Source organism: Chamaea fasciata, unplaced genomic scaffold (assembly GCF_029207755.1).
Source record: "Chamaea fasciata isolate MVZ Bird 193981 ecotype frontalis unplaced genomic scaffold, bChaFas1.0.hap1 SCAF_46, whole genome shotgun sequence".
Classification (NCBI taxonomy): Eukaryota; Metazoa; Chordata; class Aves; order Passeriformes; family Sylviidae; genus Chamaea; species Chamaea fasciata.
The window spans coordinates 1472318-1479774 of NW_027094131.1; positions in this window are offsets into that span (position 1 = coordinate 1472318).

A 7457-nucleotide genomic window follows, 5' to 3' on the forward strand; every position below is an offset into this window, starting at 1 on the left:
AGATCAGGATGCTCAGACCTGAAATATTTCCAGGCCTGGGGCATTTAGCAGCTCTTGCAGTAAGCTGTGCCACTGTTGTCCCACTGTTGCTCCTTAGACCTACTCTGACTCAATCCCCTTTTCATTGAAAAAAAGATTACCCTGCCTTTGGGGCTCTTAGCTTGGAAAGTAATGGTTCATTCTTGGCTTTTTTGTTTTCCTTTGTGCAGCATCCATTTGTAACATCGGCCAAGCCTACATCCAGCCTGGTGCCACTCATCCTTACCTTTAAGAGGTGGAAGGAGTTGACAGGAATGGACCAGTCACTTAAAAACTTTTTCTTCCATCACCAGCATTGTAGTAGATTGTAGAGTAGGATTTTAGCCTAGGATTGTAGGGTAGTATTTTGGCCTAGGATTGTAAATAAAGTTTCTGAAACCTCAAGTCATTTTGAAGATTCTCCTCCTTCTGAGCCTGTGAGAATGCTCAACATTTCCTTCTGAACTGTCCATTTTTGCTTAGAGGTGGAAAGTGACATTGATGCCTTCTTTGGTACGGTTTGAAGGGGGAGTAGGCTCTTCTTTCGTCATGCTCTCCGGACCGCAGTGCCTTTGGAATATGGCCCAGGGGCTGGGTTTTACCCAGCTGTGGCACTTGTGTTTGAGGCAGAAAGGGCAGTGGCATTTGCAGGCAGAACCAAAGGACGAGTGGGGCAGCCCAAATACCCTGTGCAGATGCAGGCCTTGAGCTCTGACTCGAGAGCATTTGGGTTGCTGCCACTTGCATTTGTATCCCTAAGTGCAATCTCTTTGTCTGGGGGAGAGTTTTGCCCAAGTGAGACAGCAGAAAGATCAGGGAGGCTGCTGGGAAAGGCGCAGAGCTGGTGCAGAGCTGTCAGCGGCTGCAGGGTGAGCCCAGGCCCCGCCTTGCCCAGGCTGGAGCCCCTGCAGAGCCCTGGCAGAGCCCGGAGCAGCCTGAGCCGGGGCAGAGGCAGCTGCAAGGAGGCCCTTGGAGCTGCAAGAGGCAGCAGCCCGGCCCTGGGTGCCTCTTGGGGGCCCCGGGCGAATCCTGCGCTCTCAGAGCCCAGCTGGCAGCCGGCTGCTCCCGAGGGGAAGCGTGGCCGTGCTGGGCACAGCACAGACCGGTGGCATCGGCCGTCCGGAGCGTGCACAGGAGCAGAGAAAGGCAAACCACAGCCGAGGGCTGCAGGCCTGGCTGAGGATTGCCACCCTTGTGCCGGCTGCCCTCTAACTCCTGGCCAAGGCGAGCAGTGTGTGCAGCGCTCTGGGCACAGGGGAGGGAGCCGGGCTGCTCCGCAGGCTCCGGCACAGGGCAGCCTCCTTCAGGCACGGCGCTTCTGCCGGGGGAACCGAGGCCAGCGGCAGGCAGGGACAGCTTGTCAGGTCACATCTGCAGGAGCCGGGGCCTCACACGGCTCTGGGAGGAAGCGCCTGCAGTGCTGGAGTTGTGCACTGAGCCAGAGCAAAGGGGTGAAATGCAGAGTGTTCTGCAGAAATATTCCGGGGCGCCAGGCCAGCCTGCTTTGAGCTCTCTGGCACACAGCAAGCACTGTGCAATGCAGCCCTGAGCTGCTGGGAGAGGGGTGTTAGAAAGGAGCCAACTCTTAGATGAAATTAAAAGGGGAAAAAATTCCTCAAAGCCAAAGAGAACTGTTTCTGAGGAAGGATTCACCTGAGCTGGGTGTGTATCTCCCTCTCCCAAGAGCCAAACACACACACAACACACACACAGAAAATGCTGCTTTTTATTGCCTTTCCCAGCCCAGGGCGAACCGTGTCCCCTTTCCCTTTGGCCGGGAAATAGGAAACTTGTATTCTGTCCCCACCGCCTCCTTTTCTGTCCCCTCCCCTCTTACCCTACTTCCCTTTTGGTCTGGTCTTCACGCTGGCCCCTCTCCCAGCTCACAGCAACACCCAACAAATCAACTAGAACAAATCCAAACCCTAAATAACAACACCTAGAACCAACAACTTTCCTTCTTTCTTCTAATAACCCTTCAGCTGAAGCAAAATATTACCTCCTATCTCACTGAGGGAATCGGGTATGAGCCTGAGGCTTGTGCTTGAGCAGTGAACAGATTTGGGAGTAGAAAGGTTTCAGTCAGCAATTTGTGTTTTTCTTTCTGAATTGCTGAAGGAAAGATACAATGTGGCTTCAGTCAGCAAAAACTATTTCAAGGTGCATTGAGGACATGCTTGTGAGCAATTCCCAGAGAAAGAAAGTGTTGAGAAAATGTTGAACTGCAACAAATCGTGGATTCCCTTCCCATTAACAGTGTTGAACCCTCTATTCCCCCAGTGCAGTGATTGATTTGTGCAAGTGGCTACCTTAGCCTTGAGAATAGAGTCGTCTTCCTAAGAATGTAGCTGGAATGAATTCAAGGGGAAAAGAGTGGTTGTAGGAGGCTCTTGGGCATCAGAGGAGAATTGCAGGAATGGGATGTTCCCCAAATGACCACCAGAGACTCTCAAGAGAGCCCTACTCTCCTGTCAGTAACTTCTGAGAAGCGATTTAAATATGTCAACTAATTTGAGGGAATGTTTAACCTGTGAGTTTCAGCACAGTAATGAGTAGGTCTTGTTTCCATGGTTACAAATGAGTAGGTGAGATTTCTGGCTGAGCACGTGTTAGGAAAGTGATTCCCCACGCACCCAGCACTGAAATAAAGTCATGTCTCCTTTCTCACACCGAGCTGGCACCAGGGATCGGAGCCCTTCTTGGTAACTTTGATTTTAGTCGCTTCTATTGAAAGGTGAAAATGAAACCTTTTCCAGCTGTTCCCCTCGGGTTTACATTTCTGGGGGCCAAAGCTCTGTGCTGCAGGTGGCCCGGGTGTGTGCAGAGCAATGCAGCCTCCACAAAGCCCTTGGTTTCCCCACAAGTCATAAGGATTTGTTGCCAGGTGTGCCCAGCTGTGGCAGGAGAAAGAGCCCGCAGTGCAGTGGGCGCCGTGCCCTGCCCAGCCAGGGCTCTCTGGCACAGAGGAGCAGCAGCAGCACCTTTCAACCCACTCCTGCCCTGGCCTCACCTGGGACACAGAAGCCTCTGGAAATCAGCACCACCTGGCCCCTTCCAAGCCTGGAGCAGCTCCTGCTGGTGGGCACATCCTGCACTTCTACTGCTTCCGAACAGGAATCAAGGCACAGGGGGAGACGGACATACAGAGAAGCCCTGGGCTAGTGCAATAAATGGGCAAATGCATGGGGGAATGTGTTAGGAATCATTTCAGCTGTCATGCCAATACTGCCTTCGCTCCTTTTCTCCCTTCACGTTTCCTGTTCTTTTCCCTCTCACATTTCCACTCCTTCCCCCTCTCGAGTCTCACAGTTTTCCTGTCATGTTTGCCGCCCAAGTTTTACTTCTTTTCCCCACCCTTTTCAGCTCCCTTTCCTCACACTTTGCCTCTCACACTTCCCCAACTTCCCGCTTTTTCCTGCTTTTTTGTTCTCTCATGATTCTCACAATTTTCCCCTCACTTACCCTGCCCTTTTCTCCCCTCATGCTTTTCTCCTTTCCTCAGTCATTTTTCTCCAAGTTGTCTCCTCATGTTTCTCACTTTTGCCCTCGTGTTTCCCAGGCTTTCCCTCTCCCATTTCTCCCACTTTTCCCCTCATGTTTATCATTCTTTCCCCCTCATGTTCCTAATACTTTTCCTCTAGCATTTTCTGCCCTTTTTTCACTCCTCTTTTCTGTCACTTTTCCCATCCAACTTCCCACGCTTTTTTTCCCCCTAATGTTTTCTGCCTTTTTCTGCCCTCTGGTTTCTCCCTCTTTTCCCCTCAGGATTCTCACAATGTTCCTCTCACATTTGCTGCCTGTTTCTCTTTCTCTGCCAGTAATTTTCTCACTCTCTTCCCCTCACATTTCCCTCCATTTTTTCCTCTATGTTTTTCAGCCTTCCTTGATCATGTTTCTTAGAATTTTCCCGTCATATGTCCTGTCTTTTCCTCCTCTCACCTTCCTCTCCTATTTTCACTCACGTCTTCACCATTTTCCCCTCAGTTTTCTCAGCCTTTCCCACTCAGGTTTCCTTCCCTTTTCTTCCCTCACACTTCCCTCCTTTTTCCACTCCCATTTCTCACACTTGTCACCTCATGTTTTCTGCCTTTTTTCCCCTCACATTTCTTAACCCACTGAGTCCTGTCAGTGACTCTTCCTCTTCAGTAGTTGATGAGCTTCTTTTCTTCTTTCCTGCAATCCCCTCCTCCAAAGAATGGGTGCCAGAGCAGCGCTCCAAGAAGCCCCTGCCCGTGTGTCTGCTGAACAGAATGGCTGTGCTCGACTTGAACAATCTCGTGAAGAACAACCTAAACTGCAGTGGACTTTCAATTCCCTCTAGTCTTCATAGTGTTCTAAAGAAATGGGTACCCTGAGGGATACACGTCGCAGGTGAGCAGCCGCTGCACCATCCGCCTCAAGCAGATCCCATCTCCGTTTTCATCACCTCACACTCACTGTGACTCCTGCCTGGACGAAACCACTTGTGATGCTGCTTGATGCTAACTGGCGTCCATGTGCACAAGAAGTGCTTTTAGCCCTCTTTCAAAAAAAAAAAAAAAAAAAGAAGTTTTTATTTTAAAACGTTCAATGCCTGGAGTTTCGTTCTATTTTCCCCTATTTGAATTGCCTTGACATCAAAGTACTGCCAGTTGGCGTTCCAAACTGGCTGGTCTGTGTTTGTGTGCACAGAGCAAAGGTGCCAGACCGTGTCCTTTTCCCGGGTGTCCGTTAATGTCCATTCCAACAGACACTGCAGGGGGGCTCAGCCTGCCCCACGCAGGATGGCAGCCAGAGGGCTGAGGCTGCGCCTCCTAGTGAGATCAGCCGCCCTGGCAGCCCGGCCCCAGCCGCCATCTTGTGTGTGGTTCTCCAGCCCTGGCCGCCATCTTGTGTGTGGCTCCCTCAGCCCTGGCCGCCATCTTTTGCCCTGACCTAGTCCAGCTCTTAAGCGAATGTGTTGCTGTTGTGTCGGCAGTCAGGGTCCGCCCCAAAGACACCAACACCAGCAGGACAGGCTACAGGGAATGGCACGGGTTTGGCTCAAAGCAGCCAGTCCTGACTTGTCACTGTCCTTTATCCATGAACACGTCCCCATATGCAGCCACAGCAAATGTCCAACAGCAGCTCCATCAGCCACTTCCTCCCGCTGGCGCTGGCAGACACGCGGCAGCTGCAGCTCCTGCACTTCTGCCTCTTCCTGGGCATCTCCCTGGCTGCCCTCCTGGGCCACGGCCTGGTCACCAGCGCCGTAGCCTGCGGCCACCACCTGCACAGCCCCATGTTCTTCCTCCTGCTCAACCTGGCCCTCAGCGACCTGGGCTCCATCTGCACCACTGTCCGCAAAGCCACGCACAATTCCCTCTGGGACACCAGGACCGTCTCCTACGCAGGATGTGCTGCACTGCGGAGGATTTCAGCGAGGGAAGAATGCAATCAACCAATATGATTGCTAAAGCATTGTTCAACTTTATTGCTCATACTATCCGTTCTTATACTTTTGCCCGAAGCGTTCAGCATACTTGTCAAATTATAGTTGGTTAGCATACACTACTCATCTATACTTGATTGGCTATATCAAGCGTGAGAATGTTAATCCTCTTGGCATGCTGAAAACTTTGTATACGTGCTTACTGCTATGCTCTATTCACCACAAGTTCTTTTATCTTTGGCCTGTGTCCGTGCTTACTGCTGTCCCAAGGACAGCTTGTCTCAGCAGCGCGTAGGCTGCTAGCACTTGGTATCGGGCCATGAGGCCTCTAATGATCCGTGGCCTTGCACTGCTAACCATTCTTCAACAATTTCCTCTTTTTTATTTTGTGCCACAAACGCAGCGGGTTGAGTAGTTACTGTTTCTGCTACGCGATACATCATCTGTTGCCAGCAGCGAAAAAAGCAAGGTACAAAAAGGACAAGCAGTAAAATAACAATCACAATATTGATTACATGTTGCAGTAGGGAGGTTATCCAAGGCCCTCGCCCGAAAGATCTTAGCCAATCTGTTAAAGCCAAGCCTGTGTCTTGCTGCAAATCACTAGTGAGTTCTTGCAACTTAGCTATTTGGGTATGAATTGACATGGAGTGATATCTCTGTACTGCCTTGTCAAACTGCCAGAGCAGTTGTAGGTTTTCTCTTGCCCTTAAGTCTTCAATTAAGTGTACCGCCTCTAACCCTGGCTGTCCAGTATCGATGTCACTCTTGCAGGGTCATTAGCAGGACGGATCCATTTACTAGGTATCCACTGGGGCCCTGTGGGGGTAAGAACACAAACATAACCTCTACCCATGTACTGAACCTCTGCGGGACCTTCCCATACTCCAGTTTTGGGATCTCGGTACATGACTTTAAACAATGGCTTAGTTGCTTCCTCCTTTACTCCCCCTGAGTGGATGACCGCAGGGGGCTCCGAGTGGTCCCCCATTACACACAGATAGTTTAATACAAATAGTGTTTTTGATAGCATGGTCTGCACATCCACCTCCTCCTTCTATTTTAACAGATAATCCTTGAGTGTTTGGTGGGCTCGCTCCACAATCGCCTGACCTGTTGGTAAATGTGGGATACCTGTGATGTGTGTCACACCCCACTTCTGTAAGAACCTTTGGATCCTGCTGCTCACATATGCAGGGCCATTGTCTGTCTTAATCTCTTCTGGCACCCCCATCACCGCAAAGCAAGTAGTTAGGTGTCGTACCACGTGGAGAGCTTTCTCTCTTGGCTGCGCTGAAGCCCAAATAAATTTACTGAAAGGATCAATTGTAACATGCACATATTTCAATCTACCAAAGGAGGATACGTGAGTTACATCCATTTGCCAGATCTGATTGGCTCCAAGGCCCCGTGGGTTTACTCCCATCCCTAGTCCAGGCCCATGCTGACTACAGAGAGGACAGGATCTGACAATACCACGGGCATCATTCAGAGATATGCGAAACTGTTTCTTTAGGCCACGCGCATTCTGGTGAAAAGTCTCATGAGCAATACGTGCCTGCTGAAATCTGTCTTGTGGTACTGCAACAGAAACCAACTGATCAGTTATGGCATTACCCTGACCCAAACCTTCTGACCATTTGTGGCTTCGAATATGCAAAATTGCAAAAGGAGCTGAGCGCAGCCAAACAGCTTGCCTCAGCTGTCTCAAAAGTTCCCATAACCTGTCATTCTTTATATCCTTTATCAATGCATCCTCAATCCGCAGCACCACCCCTACTACGCATCATGAGTCTGTGACAATATTTACACCCTGACCAGGCCAATTCATAATGATCCAAAGGACAGCCCTTAATTCTAGCGTCTGCAATGTGTCCTCAGTAGTCGCGTCCACGTGCCCTCCTCCATCCATCCAGATCAAGGCAGAGCGTTTGCTTTGTGATGTCAGGGCACGGTTGCCACGTGGTCGTGGTGACATCGCAAGGTTGCCTTGGTGCCCGGAAGGCCTCAGGGGTGTCAGAGCAGCTCT